General features: G+C 34.1%; 1 non-coding gene and 1 pseudogene across 1 annotated transcript; both read left to right on the top strand.

Annotated features, from left to right (window-relative positions):
• LOC120247658 overlaps positions 1–27678 on the top strand; it is a 58096-nt pseudogene that overhangs the window by 13329 nt on the left and 17089 nt on the right.
• Positions 22044–22150, top strand: LOC120247668. The gene has a single exon (XR_005532382.1). It is a non-coding gene; the product is annotated as a U6 spliceosomal RNA (small nuclear RNA).

The raw sequence follows: 27678 nt of genomic DNA, 5'->3' as shown, positions 1-27678 counted from the left end.
AGTGTATGTGAATAGGTAACAGAATCAACAGATTGGCACCCTATCTTCAGGAAGTCAACAAAGCAAAAATTCCTCTACCTGGAAAATAGAGGGTATTGAAGAGAATGAGAGGCGTGTCACAGATGACATCTATTAGTGATATTCTATTTAGGGTTATAAACAAAGGAATGAGAGTCTGGAATATAGTGGAGGACAGATTATAAAAAGGGTGTTTCTCTGGGATAAAACCCACTGGCACTTGAAAAGGTTACAGGGAAATTGGTGTTCTCAGGAGTAGGTTTCCATAAAAACTGGGTCATTCAGATAAGAGACTATGTTTATAGAGATTTTGGTAATGATGGTTTGGAAATTTCAAAGAAGACACTGGGAGTATTTTAAAATGTAAAGAGATGTGATGGGTTTATGGTAAGGTAACTAGATAAATTCATAAGATTAGAATTTACAACATGAAGACATGACTTTGGAATCTTGGGCCTTTCATGTGGTCCCTGTAGACTAGATCTACAGGTACAAAGAAGATAATGCAATTTATATTAGACAAGGGAGATAGTTCTAATGATATTTAGAGTATTAGGAAATAGAAATGGAAATCTGGGGCTTTCTCCTGATCAATGGCAATTAAAGCAAAAAGATTGACTTTTGTAAAGGTAATTGTTGCAAAAAAATGAACTTTTGGAAAGGTAATTGTTGCTCTGGGCTCATGAACCATCTTTGACTAGATACAGTGTCATCAGTGTTGAATAGAAACAAGTAGCTACCATGTTTGATCCAGAACGTGGGATTTGATTTTGATTCTTTTTTTTTTAATTTTTTAATGTTTTTTATTTATTTCTGAGAGAGAGAGAGTGAGCAGAGGAGGGTCAGAGGGAGACGGAGATGCAGAATTGGAAGCAGACTCCAGGCTCTGAGCTGGCAGTCAGCACAGAGCCTGATGCGGGGTTTGAACCCATGAACCATGAGATCATGACCTGAGCTGAAGTCAGATGCTTAACCGACTAAGCCACCCAGGCGCCCCATGATTTTGATTCTTGTTGGAGGAGTTGGACAAGGCTTTCCATTGACCACTGCTAATGGAATTGACAATGAACAGGGAAGCTTGCTATAATTCAGGAACATAGGACCCAACTGATTCCTGCAGAACATTATTCAAGACATCATGTAAAGCAGGATACAGATAAAATAGTTTTATAAACTATGTAAAGATTAAATTGCAAGTGTGTTTTATATCAACTATCACAGAAATTAATCAGTGGGGCTAATTAATGAGTTTTTGATGCTTTAGTTTACTCTGGCATATTCTTTTTGAACTAACACTCTCTTCCAGTATAGGAAATGGCTATGATTTTAGGTCTTAAATTATGCCCTGCACTGAAAGCTTCAGTCTTTGCATACTGTGAAAGAGCAATACTGTATTAAATTTAAAGGCTTAAGCTCAGTGAAGACTCCACTTGGCAGCAGCTTTGTCACATTGGGTAAAACAAATAATTTTATTGTCTTTGATTTCTTTATTAGTTAAATAAAGATGGCAGTACCTTTTAGAAAGCTTGTCTTGATCCATAGTCCGTTTGGGCTGCTATTATTTATAGTGCTGTAGCATAGGATCATACTTTTGTTGTAGCTAAGGTAACCATACAATTTATCTTCTGAATTTTTGAGAGTCAAAGCAGGTGCTATCTATGAATGTTAAGAATACAGTTTTTAACTTTACTAACTTCTTACTGTTTGAAATAATTGTTTGAACAAATTGCCATAAAAACACAGAGTAGTAGTGAGATATTATGGGCCAAAATGGCTTTGAAATCAGGAAACCATACTCTGATATTACCTGTATGAACTCGGGAAGGTTTCCCATTCTCACTCTAGATTTTGTCATCATAACATTTGTATTAAAAACCACACCTCACTGGTTTATTAAAGTGACTGTAGAAGTTTCTAGCACAGTTTCTTATACAGAGTAGGCTCTTAGTTACTGTGAGTAGCCCTTCCCTTCCTTGTGATACTTGTACCATATAAAGCTTCAGACAAGACATAAAAGTTACTTTTTGTTTTCTGGTCAGATGTAAGATAATGAATCTTCCCTGTGTGTTTTGACAGCTCTAAATTAGGAGACAAATGCATGGAGTTAGCTACAAATGAACCTTTACATAAAAGAGCAATGGTTACAATTAACAAAGAATGATAACTAACCTTTTATCTCTTAAGGAGATGATCATTCTTTAATATGTATCTTTACAAGAAAAAGTGAAGATAAGCCTTTAAACCTTATCTATGCCATTAAATTGTAGGGACTTTTTTCTTAGGTACTTTAGTGAATATTATCTATCCTCATTACTTATCCAGCTTAAAACAAATGAGTTCCACATTCACTGGGGTCTAAGATTCCAGTTAGAAATGTTGTGTCATGTATTTTGAAGTGAAATATAGAGTAATGAGAAAATGAGAAAACATTCTATTAAAGTATATGTATTTGGGAGAAGAATTCTAAAGAATATTAAAGAAATGTAAGTATGAAAAAGTAAACATAGCTATAATATCCCTGACAGAAGGAAAAGAGGGAGCAAACCCTGTTGGTGGACACAATATCAGTGGCATGCCACAGACATGAAGATAAGGCCTGTATTTTTCAGAAAACATTTTATTTCCTACAATGTAACATTTTAAAATATAATTAGTACATAATTCAGTGACATTTCAGTTTCTGTGTTTATAAAACTTCAGTGTAGATTTGTCAGCACATTTATGTGACTTTGGGTCCACATAGTACCATCACTGAAAATGTGCTTGTCCCTATGCCACTGCCTTTATTGCTCTTGCACTGTAAACCTTCTCTACTGGTATTCATAGTTTATGCTTAGCTAATTGTTTTTCTTAAAATGCTGAAAAAAATAACCTGAAAAGAAGTTAATTAACGACTTGTTTAGTACTCCATGGTAAAGATAATTTATGTACTGAGGTACTGAGTCCTTTGGAGAGTTCAAACACTCCACTCTTGAAGAAAATATTTTAATCCAGAAAGTATAATACCAGTAACTCAAGTAGCACTTCCACTTGGATATATTCTATATAGTGTATTTGATTTGTCAGTAATTATATTCCTTGGTCAGAGTCTAATATTGATCCCATATTTGCCAAATAGGGTAAGTCTCATTAGTGTATGTATATATGTGTGTATGTATACATAGATAAGTATAATGGAAAATTAGATACCACTGCAAATCTGGCTACATCTGATTACTTTAAATTCAGTATCAGTAGTGTATAATGATTAGTACCATAAATTTTAGAATTAAATTGATCAGAGAGATAAACTTTGTCTATAACTTGCATAACAATGAACAAGTTACTTACTTCTCTAACCTTCCTCATTGGAATTAATTGATATTGATAAACTTGATATTTGTTGTTCTTAAACTTCTTTGTCCAGGTCTCAAATACATTCACTTTATACCAAATTTTGCACTGTGAATACTTAGAACACTATACATGTACTAATCATATAGTTTACATGATTATATATACTATAATATAGTACCTTGTAAGAGTGTGTGTGTGTATGTGTGTATGTGTGTGTATGTATGTATAAGTGGATACAAAGACAGACGGGCAGACAGATGGCTCTATAGTTAAGCAGATAGGCAGATATAGATAAAATCATTCCCACTCAGGATGTGAGAACAGGAAGTGAAGGGAACTGCAATACATTTAGTACAAAAGAATCATTTAGTAAAAATGATATAGATAAAATAACATTAAAGCTGCGCAAATTTAGAGGCAGGTATGGGTATAAAATAGAAGTTTCAAAAATCCCATTATACTGTGTTAAACTCTTTGATATAAAATTTTTTAATTAAGTTTTAATTAAAGTAATATTTAATTTTAATTAAGTAATATTTATACCCCAGAATATCAGAAGCATTCTCTTAAGAGATATTGCCTTTCTTTTTACACAGTTTCTTTCAAATATAATAAGAAATGTGAAGAATTCACTAGCTCATATGTTAGGAATAATCTGTAAATAAGGTAGTCACTGTAAACTTGATGTTCAAGGAAAATATTTACCTATTTGAAATCTCTGTTTGGAATTATACTTAATGTGTATAGCTTTTCCAATCTAAATATACCCTCTGCTTCATCACCAGATATTTCCAACCTCAGTGAATGAAGTGAAGGACATTACCATTCATCCAGATGTCTCATGGTGGGAATCCAGAAACCATCTTTTATTTCTCCCTTTGCCTTCATCTCTTTTGCTGATCCTTAAACAAATCCTGTTTATTCTATTTCTACTGCTAACATCTTGGTCTAGACTTAGTGAAATAGCATTCTAAGTTTCTTCTTTCTCCTCTCCTTGGCCTTCCTTCAGACCTTTCTATATTTATTGGCAAGGGAATCTTCAAATACAAATCATTTATGTCATTGACTCACCTGAAATCCTTCACTAGCATCTCATGGCACTGAAAGATAAATCCAGAAATCTTCTGATAATATATAAGCCCCAGAATGGTATGTTCCTCCTAGTCTTTCCAATTTGTGCCCTTAGTCTTTTTTGGTATAATTAACCACAGGCACAGGGATACTCTTTCAGTTCCTTAAGCCTGTCAAACTCAACTTTCTCGCTTCAATGGCTTCTTCGTAAGAGGTTCTTTCTGTCTGTAATGTTCTTTTCCCCGTTTTTTATATCATTAGTGCTTCTCCATTCCAAGCACAGTTTCTGACTATGGATTTCTATGAAGCCTATCTAACCATAGATAGGTTAGAAACATATATTCTTTTATTCTCATGGTTTCTCTTTTTCTCTCATTGCTTCATTGAATAGTTCATTATAACTTAAATGTAATTTGTTTGTTTCAGTTTTTAGCTCCCTGTCCCATTTAAAGGTCCACAAAACACAGCAGAATGTATCTTACTTGCTTATCACTATTTTCTCTGGATAAAATACCACTATTTCCCTGGCACCTGCTAGGTTCTAAATCAACACCCATTAGATATAAGCATGAATCATTTTTCAGTCAGTCTAGGCATCTGACTTTGTTCTATAAAATGTTCTTTAAAGCAAAGTAAAAAATATTCAGATTCTATAAAAATATATTCTAATTCTAGAGGTTCTGCAGAAAATTAACTTAATCTCTAAGTTACAAAAGTTTTATAATCCATACAGAGGTTCAAAGAGGGACTAGAACAGAACTGAATGAAGGAAGAAGCATCTGCTGAGAATTCACCATGCTTCATGTTTGATAGTTTATTTATGTCCTAAATTAATTTTTCTGTAATATGAATGTTATTGTCTCCATTTAGAGTTAGAGAAAGTAAAACTCTGAGTAGGTTATAAAAATTCCCAAAGTCATTATTATTCACAAGTTGGAAAAACATAATGGAATTTGAACATGAGTTTGTCTGACATCATGGTTTATTAAAGTTCCTGATATATTTCCCTAGTAGTGTATATATAATTGCCCAGAGCCACAAGAAGTAGTAAAGGGTTGGATGGGATTTAGGCCTAAGCCCTGTAACTTTAAGCTATGTATTCTTTCCTTTATAATACAGCAGTCTCATATATACCAAGTCTGTATTTTGAATAGGTAATAGTAATGACTCTGATATAAACATGCTACATATTTGTCTTTTATTTGAATTTGAAAATTAAATAGTTACAAAATTATTACCATTTCAGAAGATGTAATGATCCTAAAGCATTCAGGACAAGGAATGGGTCAACTGACAATAAAGTAACTAAATAAGTATAAAATAAATGTCCTCACTAAATACGCTTTATACAGAGATCCCAAAACTATATTACTAGAGATGGAAGAAAAAAGGACATGGTTTATCCCATGGGTGTATGAATATATATTTTATCTTTAACCCAACCCTAAACGATGTGGATTTAGTCCCTAGCATGCATATTTTCATTATTTTCTATAATATGTAAAGGATTCATCAAGATAAGTTACATTTATAAATCCTAGAGAAGAAATTTTCCTCTAAATGGAAGAGTAATAATAGTCTGTAGGGGAAATACTTAAACTAATTTTAGAATATTAAAATCCCAGTACTCATACCATTAAAGAAAATCATTTGTATATATTTGCCAAAAGCACATTAGCAATTGAAGAAATGCCACATTTAAAAGTAAAAGCTGATAAAGCAACAACAAAATATTTTATTGAGGCACTTTTTAAAAACTGTATGATCATTGTCACTCTGAGAAATCTCAAATGGCCTGATAAAGTTCTCAAATATTATCTTTCCTTAATGTCTGCACTTTTGATGGTTTTAAATATAGGAAGATTAATTATTTATTAATATAAAAGGGACAAAATAATTTTTTAAATGTTTAAGATTTTTGCTGCTAAACATTCACCATTTTAAAGAACTCACAAACTGTGAGATCATGACGTGAGCCCAAGTCAGAGGTTTAACTGAGTGAACCACCCAAGAGCCCCTGGAAAAAAGAGATTTTTAATATCATAGATTTATTTTTGTATCTTAGAAAAGTAAATCATTGCTTCCGTGACTCTATCAATTGTTCACTTCAAAACAGATAATATTTTGAAGTAGTTTATGACAACTGTTAGATTTACCTTTAATGTTCAACTAGATGAAAACATCAGTGTCTGACATTGTAGCTAAACTTGGATTTTGGCCTATTATTGGTCCACTGAATCAATCATATGAAGTATACAGCTATTCATATAGCTTGGACTAGAAAGAATCTGTGTACTTGCCTGTGACTCATTGTTTTCTATATGAGAATTCATTGATGTTGAAGAATCTTCCAAAAATACTGAATAGATAAATGTCACCTTCTTAGCTCAACCTCGGAACCATACTGCTTCAAGAGGTTTTGTTAAGCAATATGAGCAGGATAGGTAGTTGTCATTTTTATAGATGATTGCTGAATTTCAGGGTTTGTGGTAGAGCTCTCTTGATTCAACTTATGCACAAATATTTTATTTTTTGTGAGTAAAGCAAATTAAAACTTTTAACATAGACTGCTAAAATATTTCATGGCAAATGGATATTTGATATTCAAAAATAATTGAAGGTTTATTATACAATGAGGTACACTTTTCAATTAAAGACCTTAGAGTCATTATTATCTACATGGTACCATTCTAGAAGGAGAGCCAGATAGTCTCTGAAAAGTTTCCAGTGTTGAGAGAAATACTTTCGTAGGCTATATTTGAAAAATATAGGTGCTTGTCCATTTTCCTCTGGTTTTGTGGTACTTCTAAAAGTTAGATTCTGCATGTAAAGGCAGATTCAGAAAGAATCTGTTTGTTTGCTTAAATTTCCTTTTTCTACATGTGCACAGTAATGACAATGACAGTGGTTCTCAATGTTGGTTTCTGTACTAGATGCATATGTACCATCTGGAGCTTATTAGAAATATAAATCCTCAAGCCACACCTAGATTTATGGGGACAGAGCCCAGCAATCTATACTTTAACAAAGTATCCAGGTGATTTTGACACAGTATAACATTTGAGAACCACTGACCTGGGCTAAAATATCTAGGTCTAAGACTACAAGGTCTATTTCAATGCAGATCAGATCTGCATTTGAATGTATCAGATCAACTCTGATACAAATGTTATCATTGACACTTACTTGTTTCCATGATTATATTTATCCCCAATATGGGTATACATTTCTCTCTCTCTTTGACCTAAAATAAGGTTAATGAGATAATTGCTTCCTATTAAACTCTGAGGCTCTGGAAAACAATGAAAAGCTGTTAGCTCCAGGTAAGACAGATGGTTGAGGGACCATGTTGGTGAAGTTTAAGCCCAGTCTCTGTTCATGTGAGAACAGAAGCTTCTCCATTATCATATCCTGTGCAAAGAATTTTAATTATGCATAATACACACATATTACAAGTGGATTCCTAGAGTTCAGTCTTGTTCAAATAACTTGGAAACCTGCTCAATTAACTAGGTGCTTAGGGAACCCCACGTATCTTTTTTGATTCTTTCTCTCAATCTATCAAATGAAGTGGTTGGATTCACAGTCAAGTTCCTATGTAATCCTGTGGCATGTGCGATGGACATTACCCACGGTGCTCAATATGAAGCATCTTCTCTTATGTACACTTGTGAAGTTTTATTGTTTCTTCTAAATTCAATAATCAAAGTGCCTGTATCTGCTTCATCTTCATATTTGCATGGTTTGCATTCTAGTGTTTTGTGCAGTTGCTCAGTGAAGACTTATGGAGTGAATACATGGCTCTTTCTGTTAAATCCTTTTCTAGAATTCTAAATAGAAACACAGGTAAATAAGCATGGATCTATATCTACTTTAATTTTATAACAAATGATAGTGGTGAATTGCCTTTGAGAAACATACTATCTGTGTAGAGTAGGCCAAGGCAATTCAGGTGGACTTCACGTCCTTACCTGGGGCTCTCGTGGATGAACTTTCCTGCTGACATCCTTTTAGTATCTACTTTTCAAAAGGAGACTTTCTTTGACAAAAGGGTAACTGAATGGATATTTTATTTGCATTTTTTCACAGAATAAATAAAATATTCAAGAAGCCAGCTTTAATATAAGCTGAACCACCCTCTTAGAAAAGTCCCTTTTTTATTCTAGCCATTGACCCAAGAGAGACTTGATTATTCCTAGCCTAGAGACACTAATATTCTCCCAATTAACCTAACTTTTATGGAGTACCATTGAAGATATCTCTAATTATTTGTTAAGGCAGTAGTTTACATGATGAAAAGAAAGAAGACAATGGTAATAATAATTAACATTGATTAAACACCTTCCAGAGATCCTTAGACAATTAAGCACAATTGGATGGGAGGTTGGTGGAGATGTTGCAGAGCAGAAAATGATAGGGAATGATACTTATTCCAACTACTGTTAACATCCCCACGGGAAACCCTGTCAAGTGTGTGAGCTATAGGGCTTGGTAGCAGACATGGACTTTAGGTTATTACATTCAGAATTCCAACCTAGTACTCTATTTACTAATGAAAGCAAAGCTAATAGCAGATTAAATTCAAGAATAATTGACTGAAATTCAGAAGGGAAGAGACTATGAGCTGAATTTAGGGGGGAAAAATGAGGTAATACATTGTTATATTTCAATATGTTAAAGAAATCTCTCCCACCTGCAACTCATTTGTACAGCAATATATCCATCACGGAATGCATTGCCAAATTAGAAATTAACAATCTGATTTTTGAACCCATTTTTTTATCAATTCTGGAAAAAAATTAACAAAATAAAAAATCCTATATAGCTTTGTTTTTTAATAGTAGTCATATAAGTGTTTACAGTGCTGCCAGATAAAATCTAGCTATATTCAAGTAAACATTCGAGTTTGAATTTTAAGTATATTTAACTTAACTTTCATAAACAGATGGCCTTCTTTCTTTACCAAGCAAGTTTATAGTCATAGAATACAGTAAGAAGTAGAATAGATTTTAGAGTTAAGAGACTTGGGTTCCTATCTAGCCCTATAACTGTCTATAACCTTATGCAAGTTAATTACCCTCTTTTGAAACTAGATGATGCTCTATTTATTTCATGGCTATATTAGAGAAAATATGTTTGGCGTCAAACTTAATAACAGACTTAGGATTAGCACTTTAAAAATATTCTTTATTTACATGTTAATCATAAGATTTTCATTCCTTAGTTCATAAACCTTATGTCTGTATGAAATTATGTTAAATAAATTTGGCTTTATTTAAATTACCTGGGTTTTGGAAGTCCTATTCCCCAGGAAGCCACCTTTGAGACTAACATGCAGTAAATTTATTAAAAAGCTCTTCCTATCAACTGGTATAGAAAGAAGAGAAGGAAATAGGGCTGAATAGAGGGATAAATTGGGCTTCAAGGCCTCAGCTGACCACATGCAGAGCTTGAGCTGGTATGGTCCTTATAGTTGTCCCTCATTATAATGAGGCAGATGAGCATGACACTGAATACCAGTTGCCTCTGGGTAGTATGACCTTGAGTGAAGCAGTTCTTTCAAGACCAGAGCAACTTCCAGAAAACTGGCAGCATAGCCCATAGCTAAGGGACTCAGTTTGATAGTCTAAAAGGGGGACCAGCATGATGCATAACAGTCAATATGCTGGGAGAGAATACATGATAGTGATTAAAAAGCAGAGATTGATATTGGAGTCAAAATATTTGGGTTTAGGTGATGATTCTGATATTTATTATATATGTGACTGAAAAAATTGTCAACTAAATGCTAAAGTGTCTATGTAAGAGAAATTAATGGTAAATATTATCTATTCACAAATTATTATAAGAAAAGTCAAAAAGTACGTTCTCTTTGAACATAATGTTTGGCAAATAAATGTCGGTGGTTGTTATTGTTATAAAAAGCTTGAAATTTTCTGTTTTATATAATTAGGAAGATAATTATGCCTGGGGACTTTAAAAGAAATCATTGATACTGTGTGACTGGAATAATTTATTTAACTTGCCTTAGTGTGAGAGAGATACAGAATTTAGAACACCTCTTAGGAAGCGAGAACAGAACTGTTTTGATATTCCTGGACAGGAACTTCTAGAAGGAAAGAAAATAATCAGAACTGGAAGATAATGACCCACCCCAAACTAGTAATCAGTAATTACTGCCTGAGTAATATAGGCTGTCACTGGGAAGACGTCTATCAGAATATCAATCAGCATCCTGTTAGGAAAATAGAAACTATACTTGGTACTTCAACAGAGGGAATTTACTAAAACAATTGGTTAAACATTTGGTAGAGAACTGAAGAAAGCAGAAAAGGAGCACTGAGTTAACACAGAGATAGTAACTGCAAGAGGCAGCTCTAACCCTAATGGCTTAGGGGACAAGGGAGTGGTTAAGGGATCTCAGAGCAGCGATTGCTTATAAGAGAATGCTGGTTCCCAAGGATCTTGGAGGAAAGGCCCACAGAGCTATGACCCAGAACTCTGAGAAGGAAGCAGCACTCAGAGGGAAGTAGCACCCAGCAGGTGCTTGTCAAGAACTCCAAGGAGGGGCACTGTGGAGCTAAGGCTTGAATGTGACTGGATTGGTTCTGGTAGATCTAAGAAAGCATGATGAGCTGCTTCCCAGAGAGCAAGATCAGGCAAACAGCTGGAGAGTGAGATCAGTTTGCCACTTCAAGGGTGAAGCATGGTCTCTGGAGTCATGTAGACTGGAAGACAAGCAAACAGAAGCAAGTCTTTCCCCCTGTCCTCCATATTGACCTAGTGCAAGGAGTGGCAAACTGTAGCCTGTGGGCCAAATCTCACCCTCGTGTTTTTGTAGTCTGGTGAGTCAATAGTTTTTTTACATGTTATAAATTTAAAAATTTATGACAGGTGAAAATTATATATAATTAAAATTTCAGTGTCTATAAAGTTTTGCTGTAACACATCCATGTTCGTTTGTTTATTTACTAGGTACATTCATGCTACAAACAGAGCTGAACAGTTGCAACCAAGAGCAAATGAAATGGCCCACAAACCCTACAGTATTTACTATGCAGCCCTTTCAAGTGAAAGCATGTCAACTCCTTCTCTATAATGCCCTACTGGCACAGGAGAAATGTTGTTTTAGAATGCTAGCTGCAATACTATAAAACAGAATGTGTGCAGGTGGTTTTGAGGCTGAGACAGTAACTTTGTGCCTGGCAGATTTGGTTCATTATGCACATTGATTTAAGATGAGTGACTTGTTCAGGGCACCAGGGTGGCTCAGTCGGTTACGTGTCCGACTTCAGCTCCTGTCATGATCTCTCAGTTTGTTGGGTTCGAGCCCTGTGTCGGGCTCTGTGTTGACAGCACAGAGCCTGGAACCTGCTTCAGCCTTCTCTCTGCCCCTCCCCTGCTCATGCTCTGTCTCTCTCAGTTTCTTAATAATAAATATGTTAATTATTTTTAAAAAAGATGAGTGACTTGTTCTAATAAGTATTAGAATGTGTGGCTCTTTGCCAATAATATGACTGCATCTCTGGCTCTTTTTGGACCTGCTGCCCTGATTTCAGCCAGTTCTCTATCCAGTTCTTTTTCTTGATATTTCTCAGGATCTAAAAATTTTTGTAGCCTATGCCTATCTCCTTTTCTTGTTCCTATCAACTTATTTTTCCTCCTCACACAGAAACATTTCCAGATCTCTTGTACCTTACAGACTCTGGAGTTTCTTTTCTAACACTGTTTCTGAGCACAAATCAGAATAGATTTTGCCCAAGTAGCACAGTACCTGAGAAGTTACTACTAGAAATGGCAAGTCATATTGCTCTCCATATGATCTTACTCTAAGTGATTTGACTGAAGTAAGCACACAGCTATGAAATGTCCTAATATATCTCTGATGGATATCATGAGCTTTGTTTATGATGTGGAGAGATTGGGCGTCTTCTGCCTGTCTGGTTTGCACTTTGAATGATCTGTTTATGTGAACAAGAGCCTGAAGTAAAGAAAACTTCAGATAATTCTAAAATTAGAATTCTAAATTCTAATTCTAAACTTCAGATAATTCAAATAATTCTAAAAATTAACTTTAGTTATTTTTTTCCTCTACCCAAACTCTCTAAGAGCAGCTAATAGATACTAAAAATACATTTTGAATTTATTTCCCACCTTGGGTGAAATCTGCAGTATTTATTAAGGAACTTTGAAATAAATGTAAAGGCTCTAAAAAAAACAGAACTAAGAACAGAAGTAATGGGTTGTGGGATAGACTATACCTCTCTGCAGGGGAACATGTAAGAGTCAAATATTTGGGTCATGGTAATAGGTCACCTTTGACAATAGGAGAAAAGGGCTGGGATTAAAGTGCAGTTTGACAAATTTAAAGTGTTTAAATTTAAGCAGTTTAAAGTGTACATTGACAAATATGAAAAGATATTGTCCGGCCCTCAAGGAACTTAAAATTGAGTCCAAAAACGAATGTTTTAAATGTGCAAAACTGAGACCTACAAATCAACAGCGAGCTATTTTTGATGAAAAGTGCCCAAACTGATAGTTTTTTAGTGCTAAAGTGAAAGGCATGAAAAAGGCAATAGGTGCTTAGTTGCATTAATTAAGACATAACAAATCCCTTGCTTTATTAATTTAATTAGTTTGACCTGTAACTCTTTATATAGTTCTATACACATTTATCTACTGCCTTTTACATTCTGGCAGGAGGCTGAGTTAATAGTATGCTGCATTTATTTTCTCTTTTCTTAAGTTTAGTCCCTTGAGAATTCTGAGTTCGGCAAAGCGGGCATTGTTAGATCTAATCAAGCCATGTGTCCAATACCCTTCTCTTAATGTATCTATGCTAGAAGAGAATTCAAATGGGAATTTCACTGTTGAAAGACAGTTCTTTCTTGAACTCTTCCTCAGTGAGCCTGAGAACAGGTTGATGCTTATGTCAATCCAGTGGAGATTATGTGAGAAAGTAGATTCTAATCAGCCCGACTAATATTCAGTTCTTATGCCATTCAAAGGACTAATATCTAAGGGTCATAACTTTGAACAAGGAGAATACATTGAACTGGAAACTAGTTTAGAATTCAAAGGAAGTCTTCTGGGTTTTTGGCTTTTTTTTTTTTTCTAATTCTAAGAAATTCACACAAGTGTTGTATTTCTTAGTAACCTCAATTACATCTGTCAGTTCCATCTCTGATAAGAGAGAGGTTAATATCAGGAAATACGAGTTTATTTGCAGAAGAAACTATATTATAAATTTTAAGATTCAACATACTTTTACTTAATAGTTCAATAGTTATTTCATAAAATGTTTATTCTATTGGGGGCACCTGGGTGGCTCTTAGTTTCAGCTCAGGTCATGATCTTACAGTTCTTGAGTCTGACAGTGCAGAGCCTGCTTAAGATTCTTTCTCTCCCTCTCTGCTCCTCCCCCATTGTGTGTGTGCTCTCTCTTGCTCTCTTTCTCTCTCTCAAAATAAATAAATCAACTTAAGAAAATGTCTATTCTATTGAACTTTCTAGTACCATAGTGGAGCTATTGTACTGGAGTTTCTAGTCCTTTTGTAATTAAAAAAAATTTTAATGTTCTATTTATTTCTGAGAGAGAGAGAAGGACAGCATGAGCAGGGGAGGGTCAGAGAAAGAGGAAGACGCAGAATCTGAAGCAGGCTCCAGGCTCTGAGCTGGCTGTCAGCACAGAGCCCATTGTGGGGCTGGAACCCACGAACCTTGAGATCATGACTTGAGCCGAAGTTGGACGCTTAACCGACTGAGCCACCCAGGTGCCCCTGGAGTTTATAGTCCTTTTTTTCATTTAGCAAAATTATTTGAAAAAAGCAGCTACAAATGGATATAGTGAATATTAGCATGGAAGCAGAATTTTTAGAATGATCAAACATTATCCTAAATATATATTAATGTATTTTATTAACTTTTCCTTGATTAAATCATTCCTCACTGAAAATTTCAATAGTGCTATAGAGGCTATGGAAAGCCCTAAACAAGGAAGGAGAAGTAGAAACAGTAGCAATATTTAAGCAGCAAGTAAAACAATTTTAACTTTAGTTTAGCATCTTGAGAATTAAAAAACAAAAAATGGAATCCCTATGAATTTGGTTTACTGTGATGTTTCCTGCTTTTCAGTTCATATTTCAAAGTTGGTGAGAAAAGGGAAGGTAAAACTTTCTCCTGCTTGGAAGGCAGCTCTCCTCCGGTTCCAGAAGATTTTTCTGAGTTTCTCTCTCTCTTCTTGTCATTTTGAGTCGCGGTGTCTAAATAAATACCTTATGTGAAGGTCATTGTTTTACCTGTGTCCTCAGTGCCTAGAGAAATAAATAGTAGGGTTTAAAAAAATTGGCTAAATTCATGAGGAGTAAATATACATTTGAAGTTGGACTGTGATCCCAATGAATGAGGGAAAAGTGGACTATTGAGTTGATTTTAGATTGGCCATATTTCTGGTTTATTTAAAAGAAGAAGGAGACAGACAAGGACGAGGAAGAGGCAGAGAAGGAGAGGAGGGAGAGGAGGAAAAAGAGACATAAAGAAGAGATATATTTGAAGAATGGTAGAATACGCTACTTTGACATAAGGATTATTTTAGCTAAAGGCACTTAAAAAAACAGCAGGTGTAAGGCATTCTAATCTCTCATTTTCTTCCTGAAAACAGAAGATAAAACTCCCATATGAAAGGTGCCTATCCTGTATCAGGAGAAAAGAAACACTCTTCTACAGTAAGTCAAAGCCATGAGAATCCTATACAAACAAATCTTGTTCAAATAACTTTTATCTTCCTTTAGCCTCTGCATTTAAGTTTACTTTCCCACAATCGCTTCTCTTTGTTCAACGTAATATAAAAGTATGTAGGTTTTCCTTTTTTCTTTGAGTCTTCATTTTTTTTTATGAGGGTTTCCATATCACATGAAGCTTTTGTATAAATTTCTGTGCTTTTCTCCTGCTAATCTGTTTTAAGTCAGTTTAATTCTCAGGCCTAGCCTTAAAAACTCGGAGAGAGTAGAGGGAAAATTTTACTGTCCTCACATCTTATTACTCGAATTCTCTTCAGCTTAGGTAACTGTACATTAGGGTTAAGGCCAAAATCTGTGACTAACACTGAATTGATAGTTCTTGCCCTTCCACAGGGCCTCTATCATAGATGAAGCACTAAGTGATAGTAAGAAATACAACAATTTAAATGTGCTAGGTTAGTTGTATCTTTCTCTCTGCTCCCATTAGAGGTAAGATCCATGTTCTTGATCACAATATTGAATATTTGACATCTGACAACCCAATCAACTGGCCAGTGCAGGATATAAGATGAAGAATGATTGATCCATTCCTGCATCAAATAGCTGTTTTATGAATGTCTATTGTATATCTAGCACTTTTCTATATTTACTGGAAAAAAATTGTAAAACGAGAAAGAGGGAAAAATGTTTAAGGAATTATATTCTATTTCTGATGAACAACTTTGAAAGAGTCAAGGAACTATATTAGCTCATCCTTGTGAATATACATTTTATAAATAGATACTCTAATTAGGGGCCTTTCAGAGTGTGGAATCCTTCTCAAGTAAACATAGTAGAAGTACTAAGTGATTTCTATGTCATTATTCTGTTCCTTATACTCTCTCTATATTGTGTTTTGGGGGGCGCCTGGGTAGCTCAGCCAGTTGAGTGACCAACTTTGGCTCAGGTCATGATCTTGCTGTTTGCGAGTTCGGGCGGCATAGGGCTCTGTGCTGACAGCTTGCTCAGAGCCTGGAGCCTGCTTTGGAATCTGTCTCCTTCTCTCTCTGCCCCTCCCCCATTCATGCTCTGTCTCGCTCTGTCTCTCTCTGTCTCTCAATAATAAGTAAATGTAAAAAATTATATTGTGTTTTGGTTTTCAGTTATCACATTTTGTACTGCAGTGACATCTAATGAGATTCAAATGTCACTTGAAAGCTCATGAAAGTCATATTTTACAAAAGCAATGCTGGGGTGCCTGGGTAGCTCAGTTGGTGGAGTGTCTGAGTTTTGGTCTCAGGGAAATAAGTTCAAGCCCCATGTCAGGCATGGAGCTTACTAAAGAAATAGACAAATAAATAAGCAATGCAGACTTTATATAAGCAATTTAATAAGCATATAATTTTTCTTCGAAGGAGAAAATATGCACAATATATATATATTTATCCTCCTGGGTATCTAATACGTCATTCTGTTTATAGTAAGTTGACTCTTTAGTACGAAGAGTATAACATTATTTATTCTATTCCTAGGACCTATCCTATATCTGACATAAATGATCATGTATTTAATGATCATGTATTAAATAAATGAATTTAGGAATGAATAAATGAATGTAAGGATGAATGAATAGCTAAATGTGAGAAAAACGTGTACCTTTGGAGTTCTGACTGACATCTCAAAAGATAGCCCACTATTCTGTCTCCTCTAACCTCATCACTTAAAACAACCTAAGTGTGTAGTGTGTGTATGTGTGTATGTATCTAAGTCTGTAAAAATGTATGTGTGTATATACACACACATACACACACACACATACACACAGTTATTTGTTTACATGCACATATATAAGTTTGAAGGTTGATATCTAAATAAAAAGGCTATAAGGTTGGTGTGCTTCTAATCTCAGATTTCTTAAGTAAAGATTATTGAGAATTTGCTCCATGTTAATTCTGAATAGGTTACATAAAGATCTTAAGATTTTTTTTTGAGTTCTTTAAACTCTGAGAAGACATAATTTCAAGTGTGGCTTTGGAAACAGATAATAATCACAAAGTATACTCCTATTTGTGAAATGTTTATCCGTATGTAACTATGCTACTATTAATGTAAATTTTAAGCCATGTATAAACTGAGACTCAGGACCTCATGTTTGGTATTTTTGCCATTTGCTTCCTATGATAAGGTGTCTTTGGGCTTTTAAATTGTTACTTTCAGTGTGGTTCTTATCTATGCCTCATCTTAGTTTGTAACATAGCTCAATAATGAAATAACCTTTTAGGGAAATGCAGGTCCATAAATTCTTCAATGTGATTAATTAGTGTATTAAAGTAAATATTAATAATTCTCATATCTCATGATTTGAAGAACCATAATAAAGTGTCTTTGTGGTGTTGTTCATTTTTTGCCTTTGCTAGGTTCAAAGTGTAATGCTGATTCAGCATTAGCATGTTTAGGTGCCTTAGGGTGTTTTACATGAAGAATGAACACCGTTTGGCATTTTCTTTTCTTGTTTCTCCAAAATCTCAGTACTGATTTTCAGGGTCATGGGGTGAGGCCCATCTGTTTAATCAGGTTTCTGCCTGATGATGCACGTAGACTGGAAAGTTGAAACTTAACTATACATCCCTTTAAGTATTGTAATTAGCCTCTTATATCTGCCCAGAAGCTAAGTAATGAGCACATTTTAAAATGCAGATAATAGCAGAATGTAAGTTTTGCTTGCTTAAGTTATTTCAAAATTCCCATGGGTTGATTGTCTTCCTACAGCCAAATTGGATCAGGAGGTTTTTTTTTTTAAGACTACCCTAATATATCACTAAAGGATGTAAACCAATTTATTGGCTTAGATGCCAGAGTCATTGTTAAAAGCCAGTCTAATATACATATTAGATTATATATATATATACACATATATATACACACACATATATATACTCATATGTATGTATACATATATACATATATATACACATATTAGATTATATATATACATATATATTACATAACTTTTTTATGTTATAGTTAGATGTTATTTATATATGTATATATGTATATATGCATATATATATATAAATTTATATATATAAATTCCTGGGAGGGGGAAATAAAAATGAACCTTACACAGTAATTTCTTTGAGTTAACGATGTAGATTCCTAAGGAATTTTGGAGCAGAAAATTAGATCCATGATCAATCCCAGAATGGATGATTGAAATGGGCTGACTAAAAGGAGGTAACTATGGATTCTTCCAGACCTGTGTTGTCCAATACTCTAGTTGTTAGCTATATGTAGCTATTTAAATTCAAATTAGTTAAAATTAAACTAAATTAAAAATTCAGTCCTTCAGTCACATCAGCCAGCTTAATCAAGTACTCGATAGTCACATGTGTCTAGTGTCTAAGATATTAGACAGCCCAGATACAGAAAATGTCTATTGCAGAAAGTTCTTTTGGAATGAACTGCTCTAGAGTATGATACTAAGGAAAATTTTTCTTCACTGTTTGGTTGTAATGGGTCACAAGTCCAAACAACAGCTGCCATGTTAATCTGAAAATTCCTGCCCAGCTGGCTTGAAGCTACCCTTAAAGAGAGTAGTATTTTTAAATCATCTTGGTCCATTTTCAGTAAGTCTCAATATTGACTAATCTTACCCTATATATTCCCTACATTACATCATAATGTAGTATTATTTGTTTTAATTGGTCCATGATCTATAATAAGTAGTGTATTAAAAGTACATTTAACTGCAATTTTACTTTCAACTGATCTTCACATGGAAAGGCTTAGAATCTATGAAACATGCATGAGATTAACCAACTTTTTTTGCATTTATTTCTTCAGGATCACTAAGTTTATTTACTATATATTACTTATTTCCATATATATGGCAATTTATAATTATTTTATTTCATTTTTTAATCATCCGTGTTATCATTAATACTGGAAACTTTTCTCTATCACTAGAGTTATCACACATCACTAGAACTCTTTATTTTTTATCACCTGAGTTATGATATAAGACTGTAAACAGTCTTTCCCTATTACCTAACTTAATGTTTATGACTAGAAATCTTCTTTTCCTAGCATCTGAGTACTAGAGAGGTTTCATTACTTGAAACCTTTCTCTAGAATCTGACTTGTCACTTATACATGTAAACCATTTTTTCTACCATGTGAGTTGTTATTTATGACTGGAAATCTTCTGTAACAGATGATTCACCATTTATGATTGCAAACCTTCCCCCCCCCCATTATGTGAGTTATTATTTTTGACTAGCAGTCGTTTTATCTATTTATCAAAAATAACCAGAAGAATCCTCAGGACATGAGTGGCTCTATCATTTGAGTGTCCTACTCTTGATTTCGGCTCAGATCATGATGCCAGGGTTGTGGGAATGAGCCCCGTGTGGAGCTCCACACTGAGCATGGAGCTGCTTCAGATCTCCCTCACCCTCTCTCGCTGCCCTTCACCCCTCCCCCAAAATAAATAAATAAAAATAAACATTAAAAATAACTGTAAAACTTCTTTCTTTGTAACATGAATGGAAATCTTTCCCTATATCCTGAGTTACCATTAATGGCTAGAAACCATTCTTTCTCTGGTACTTGACTTACCACTTATGACTGAAAACCTTCTTTCTCCATTACTAGTGTTATCATGGCCTTAAAACCTTCTTTGTTTATTATCTGAATTATCATTTGTTAATGGAAACCTTCATTCTATATTACCAAATTATCATTTTTGGCTAGAAATCCTCTATCTCTATCACATGAGTCATCATTTATGACTGTAAACAGTCTTTCTGAGTCACCTGAGTCATCACTTGTAATTAGAAAGCTTCAGTCTCCATCATGTGAATTATCAGTAATGACTGAAAACCTTTCTCTATCATCTGTATTACCATTTGTGACTGGAAACATTCTTTATTTGTCACCTTACTTATCATTTATCATTGGAAACCTTTATTTCTTTATCTCCTGATTTATCATTTATGATTGGAAACCTTTCATTCTCCACCACCTGAGTTATCATTTATGACTGAAAGTCTTTCTGTCTCTATTATCTGATTGTTGTTTATGACTGAGAACCTTCTTTCTGTTCCACCTGAGTTAGTTATAATTCATGACTGGCAAACATTCTTTCCTATTATAAGTGTTATCATTTATGACTAGAAACCATTCATTCTTAATCAGCTGAGAAACTGTTTATGATTGGAAATAATCTTTCTCAATTCCATGAGTTACAATTTATAATGGAAATTTTTTTTCTCTATCATCTGACTCTTCATTTATGAATGAAAACCTTCTTTTTCTATTACCTAAGTTACAATTAATGACTGAAAACCTTTTGTTTTCTCTCACCTGAATTCTCATATATCACAAGAAACAGCCTATACCTCTTGCATTATTAGTTATGACTTGAAACCATATTTTTCTGTCACCTGTGTTGCATTTGTGACTAGAAACCATTTTAGTCACACTGCATTCTTTCTGATATTTCCTGTGAGTCTGTAATTATTTCAAAATAAAAAGACTTTAAAATTAATTTTTTTTATTTTTTTAAATGTTTTATTTATTTCTGATTGAGAGAGAGAGAGAGACAGCGTGAGCAGGGGAGGGTCAGAGAGAGAGGGAGACACAGAATCTGAAATAGGCTCCAGGCTCTGAGCTGTCAGCACAAAGCCCAATGCAGGGCTCGAACCCACAACTGCGAGATCATGACCTTGAGCTGAAGTCAGACGCTTAACCGACTGAGCCACCCAGGTGCCACTAAAATTAATTTTAATATAATTAAATTACTAAAACACTAGGGATTATGTTGAGCAAAATAAGTTAAAGATCTGCACATGCTTAACTATAAAATATTTCTGAGAGAAAAAAAGGATTTAAATAATTAGGTATATGCCATGCTTATAGATTTGAAGGGTCAATAATGTGAAAATATCAATTCTCCCAAAACTAAACTATAGAGGGAAAGTAATCTCAATCATAGTTCCACCAGAATTTCTTATAAAAATTTACATGTTGAATCTAAAATGTATGTGGAAGTACAAAGAACTAAAATTAACCAAATCTTAAAAATAAATCTCACTTCAAAACTATTATAAAACTGTAATAATAGTAATAATATAGCCATATTGACATGGTGATAGAAAAAAATGTCAAAGGCACAAAATAAACAGTCCAGAAATATACCCACACATATTTGGTTAATTGTTTTAGACAAGGTTGCCAAAGCCATTCAGTAAAATTGGCTTTTCAACAAATATTTAGAATATTATATATCCATTTGTGTAACAAAGAATATTAATCCCTACCTCACACCATGTACTAAACCTAATTTGTGACAGATCATACAACTAAACATAAAAGCAAAAACTATAAATCTCATAAAACACAGGAGAATATCTTCATGACCTGGAGACAGGCAAATATTTCTTAGACAAGAGGCAAAACATCTTAAATAAATTTAAGGGAGTAAATAACAAATCAGACATTGTTAAATTTAAAAAATGGAACTTACCACATAGCACTTAAAAAATTAGTAGGTAAACTACAACCAAAAGAAATCATTTATAAAATTTACTTTTACAAAAAAGAAAATAAAATACATAAAAATCCCATGTAACAATAAGATGATAAGTAAGACCATAAATTAAAAAGGTCAAGGGGCGCCTGGGTGGCTTAGTCGGTTAAGTGTCCGACTTTCACTTAGGTCATGATCTCACGGTTCGTGGGTTTGGGCCCCGCGTCAGGCTCTGTGCTGACTGCCAGCTCAGAGCCTGGAGCCTATTTCAATCTGTGACTCCCTCTCTCTCTGACCCTCCCTTGCTCACGCTGTCTCTCTCTCTGTCTCCTAGAAATTAAAAAAAAAAAAAAGAAAAAGAAAAAGGTCAAGTGCCCACTTTGGCAGCACATATATTAAAATTGGAACAGTATAGAAAAGATTAGTATGGTCCCTGTGGAAGTCTGATATGCAAATTTGTGAAGCATTCCATATTGGAAAAAAAATGAGCAAAACTCTTGAACAGACACTTCACAAAGTGAGATATAAAATGGGAGTAAAATATAAAAAGAGAGAGAGAGAGGAAGAGAGAGGGAGAAAACCAAGTAAGAAAATGAGCATTTGTCATTAAAGAAATTCAGGTTAAAACCATGATAAAATTCCCATCTAGAATTAGAAGTTTGGTTGAACTTTAAAAGTATGGAAAACCCAATAGTGGCAAGTAAGAAGACTAATTCTAACTCTTACATGGCAGATGTGTAAAATGATACAGTGCAATGGAAAGTGCTCTGACAATGTATTATAACGAGAAACACACAACTGTTCTATGACATAAGTATAAATACCGATATGACATAGGATAAATACCCCTAGGTATATATCCAAGAGAAATGAAAATATATATTGACAAGAAATGTGTAATTTTTTATATCTAATGTATGGTAACTAATATGGTAAGAAATAATAAAGTGATTGCCTTAGATATAGGAGTGTTGACTAGGAAGAGAACAAGGGAATTTTCTGAGATCATGGTTATATTCTGTATCTAAATAAAACATGGTTACAAGTGTATGCATTTATCAAAACTCATCAAAGTATACAAATAACATTTGTATATTTCACTGTATATTTAAACTAAAATCACTATTAAAATACTGAATTTCAGTTACTTGGCTTCATGTAAGTATGGTATCAGTCAATGATTCTGAAACTACGTTACATATGTATACTTTATATATACATAAATAATATATAATATATACATGGGCATTTCTATAAATACAGATATTTCTATGTATATGGACATGTAGATATTCACAGAATGAGAGAGAGAGATGAGAGAGACAGAGGAAGGAAGGAAGGAAGGAAGGAAGGAAGGAAGGAAGGAAGGAAGGAAGGAAGGAAGGAAGAAAGGAAGGAAGAAAGGAAGGGAAGAAGGACAGAAGGGGACCAGAAATGACACACCAGATAAAACATGTCTAATTTTGTATGGAGCATTCTGGACAGTCTTTCCTGATATATGCCATTTGTATAAAGCCCTATCAGAGGTTAAAGAATGAGACAAGCATTAATGCAAAGGAAAGTATTCTAAATCTGAGGAAAAACCACGGAAGTCAGTGGTGTGAAATGTCTGGTATGTTAAAAGATCAAGAAGGTCAGTGTGGAGGGAATATCATTGATGATAATTTCAGAATGTTAGTAGAACACAAAACAAATAAGGTCCTGTAGGTATTTGTAAGAATTACTTGTTTTGCTCTGAAAGAAATGGGGAGATAGCATGTAGGTTAAAGGATTTACGTGTTCTGATAGACTGTAGAAGGGCATTAGTGGAAACTACAGTCCTTTTCAGAAACAATGATAGCCCAGTACAGGATGATAACTAAACAGAAGTGGTGAAAGTAGTTAGATTTTAGATTTTAGAAATTTAGATTCATAGATTTTAGAAATAAATACTAGATATACAATTTAGGTTTTAGATATTTAGATTTAGGTAAATCTCTCACAAGATTCACTCATTTAAGAGATGTCAAGTAAGCATATGGAAATGGTCGGGATTATTTGAGAGCAATCTAAATAGGAGAAATATATTTGAGATCTATCAGTATGATGTCCTATAGAAAGCTATGAGTTTGAATGCAACCAACTTGAAGGAGACCAAGTTGATAAGAAGGTCAAAGCTGATCCCAGGGCACTCCCTGGTTTAGAGTTTGGGAGATAAGGAGGAATTTATAAAGAAGAATGAAAAGCACCAGATAGTGAGCCGTAGTGGAAATAAGTGAGGTGGTGCCCTAGAAGTAAGAAGACAGTGTTTCAAGCTAGAGGGAGTGATCGATTCTATCGAAGATTGCTAATAGTGAAGAAACGTGAAGACCAAAGTTTTGTCATTGGAGGTTATTACTGACACTAACAAAAAATTTTGTTTAGTAATGAAGTCAAAACCTAATTAGAGTGTCTATCAGAAATGACATGCCAGGAAGAGCTTGTCTGCTTTTGAAAGATGATAACTTATTCAAAAGATAGTAGAAAGAAAGGATTCTTTTTGAAAGTGGTATTAGGTCAGGAAGGAAGAAATCACAGCTAATGAGAAAGATCAATTAAGGAAAAAGGTTTTAAAAGGCATGAAAGAAAGGGAAGAATTTCTGGGGCAATGTCTTTGAATAAGCAAGTTAGATGGAGGTGCTAATGGGGAAGACCATTAAAAACAAAATTTTCAACCAAGAAAATCTTTCCACAAAAGTAGAAGGAAAGAAAACAGCTTTGTTAGAGAGTGGCTACTCTAAGCCAGAAAGTAATCTTACCTGTTTATATTGCCAACCAAATACAACCCTATGGCATGTATGTTCTCACAATAAACAATAACTAGTCCTTAAATAAGAGGACTTGACAGTACCATTGGTCACACATCATTCTTACTAGATTTGCCTGGTAGTTGGGGTGGCCATCTGTGTTTGCTAGCTAGCTTTTTCCAAAGGAAAAATAACTTTCACGTTTTTGTGAAAAGAGGAACTTTGGCAACTTAGCATGAGGTTCCCACTGACGTAAGGCTTCTATCCTCCAACAGAAACTGGGAGTCGGAATGCTGTTTTGATGATTACATTTCAAAAACATGGCTCCCAGGTCCTTGAGAAAGACATTATTGGGTCACACAGCTGGCAAGTGGCTTATTTAGCTTTTAAAAAGATTTACATAAATTTTTAAAAGACAGAGAAAAAGGTTATGAGTACTCTAAAGTAAGGGTTCTGAGAAAAAGTGGGAGGTGGAGTTCTTCACTTATTTTTAAGAGGGAGAATTAAGCCTCTTATTTTTAATTTGTATTTGCCCTTATACTGTATATAAGAGGGAATACAGCTCTTATATAGGATCATGATTTCCTTCATAGAGATGGAATGTATTGTGTAAAAAATAAAAGGGCCATAATTCTTATCCAAGACCTTTGTAGTCAGATATGTTATAAAATGGGAACTTTTTGGGGGCGCCTGGGTGACTCAGTCAGTTGAACGTCCAACTTCGGCTCAGGTCATGATCTCACACTTTGTGGGTTCGAGTCCCGCGTTGGGCTCTGTGCTGACAGCTAGCTCAGAGCCTGGATCCTGCTTCAGATTCTGTATCTCTCTCTCTCTCTCTGACCTTTCCCTGTTCACGCTGTCTCTCTCTCAGAAATAAGTAAAAAATGTTAAAAAAATAAAATAAAATATGAACTTTTTTGGATTATAGACAGAGTAATACTGTGATATATACTTTATGTGTTAGGAAAAACCCCAGTGAAGTCTTAAGTAATACTCTGAAATCCAAACAATAATATATCCATAGGGAAGTATATGAATATTCATACTAATTAGAATAAAGAGTATACATAGCTATACTCAATTTCAGGTAAAGTTTTAATGCCAAATGAATTGGTCAGGTCAGGTCAAGTCTCATAATCAGATGAGATATAAAAATCTCTTGGTTTCCACAGCCTTTTGACTTTGGCTTATAAATAAAAGACTTGAGATTTATAGGGGGAATGGGATAGTGAATGAACAAAGGAAACACAGTATGATTCGCACCGAGAGGGCTCATGTGAAGCCCTTTAAATTTAGAGGGACGATAGTCAATATGACTGCATGTTTCTCTCCAGTCACACTCATCTGCATTAACATCTCAAAGAGAGCAAAAAGTCAGACTGAAGCAGTTCTATGATTTCTAGGGAAATTGTGAAAGAGGGCAAAGGAATTGAGTATACCTGCAGAAGAATGATTATAATGACATGGCCTGGACTTTCAGTTAGATAATAAGTAGGGAGATAAGGTTCTGAGTGAGTGTGTACCACACGGGTAGGTGGGAGAAGTTGGACTAAAATCCCTGTAGGGTTCAACAGGCATAAGACTAGGGTTAAAAGGTAGTGAGATTCAAAGGGATGGTATACAGAGTGGGATTCAAAATTGAGATCATAGAATTTCAGGTAAAAATGAAAAGATCTGTGGAAATTCCATGAGAATTAGTGAGAAAGTCAAGATGGAGAAAAAATACATTGGAGGAGAGGAGCTTATTTAAAGGTTACTGGAAAGAACACCTCCTAGGAAATTGAAATTATAATAGTAAGCAGGGCTAGAGAGAGAAACCGTAAATCAAAAGCTAAATATTCAGGAAATGAGGACTGACACCCTGCAAATAAATGAACCAACTCTCTATTGTCCACATTTAAAAAATTACTTTTTTTTGCCTTTCTTACATTTCTATTTTGGAAAGCTAAGATATTTCTATGTTTCTGATCGGTGCTTTAGTAATTTGATTTTTAGAAAATGAATTAATTTCTCTTATTGTAAATTATTGTTTATTAACATTATTAAACTAAGATAACATGTTTCAAACTAGTAAAATTTATAAATCAAAGGAAAATTTAAGATATTTTAATATTAAAATTAAACTTATTTTCATACATATATTCTAATCCAACTTTCTAATATTCAAAGTGACGTAAATTATGCAATGTACATAATTTTTAAGTGTAACATTTTCTAGGCTTTTTAAACATGGATACCAAATATAAGTGTTCCTTTTTGAGTTTTAAAACAGTAATAATGGAGACTGATCAAGAAAGTCTAATGAGCAAGATTAACTAAGTCAAATTTAGTTTTAGAAATCTGTGTAAATTGTCAAGTTAGGTGATGAACTTACTCACTGTTTACTTCTTTTCTAAATGGGCTTTATGAAGATAAGAAGCCAGATTAGATACTGAATCTTAGCTTTGTGATACTTTTGTCAAATAGTTAAATTATTACTCTTCTTTCTTATGACAAGGATCCTCTGCATGTAGTATTTCAAGCATTGTACTGCCAAAAATTGTGGAATCAAGAAGTTACATTTCCTATCACAATGCAAATGTCATCAGACTTGCACGTTTGCATATTTTATGCCTCTTTAATAATGCATTCTTAAATTTGGCTTTAAGTTAAGGACAGTGTTTGCTTATTGATCATGATGCATTATCCACACCCTGGAAAGCACTCTGCAGTTTGCATCTTCTCAGTTAATTCTGAATAATTAAGGAAGTATGTGAGTTGTATTTATTTTCATTAACTTTTTATCCATATATACCTGACAAATAGTGACATATAATATGCTATACCTAGTTATGAACACGGGACTATTGTTTATCAGTTTACAATGTTACTGATTGTACATCGTGGCTTTGGGGCATATATATAATTTAAGAACATGCTTAGAATTCTCCTATAGCTATACTGTACCTTTCATCATATGTTTTATTACAGGACCCTTTTATGGTGTTTTTTCTTTTTTTACACAAGGTACAGTTATATAAAATATTTTTGTTATAATTGGCAAAAGATGCACCACTTCAGACAAATTAACTTTTCCCCCAATATATGCAGTCATTGTTGTTTTAAAAGTGTGAAGTCAAATTTTAAAAATATATTTTTCTGAATTTCAGTGGGCTTTCAATTTTAAAAAAATGAACAGAACTGGGGAGTATTTAAGCCTAATATTATGGAAATAGTCAAAAAGTGGTATTATACTTTTTCA

This window comes from Hyaena hyaena, unplaced genomic scaffold (assembly GCF_003009895.1).
Source record: "Hyaena hyaena isolate Hyena2069 unplaced genomic scaffold, ASM300989v1 scaffold_540, whole genome shotgun sequence".
In the NCBI taxonomy this organism is placed as follows: domain Eukaryota; kingdom Metazoa; phylum Chordata; class Mammalia; order Carnivora; family Hyaenidae; genus Hyaena; species Hyaena hyaena.
This window is presented reverse-complemented; position numbering and strand designations above follow the sequence as displayed.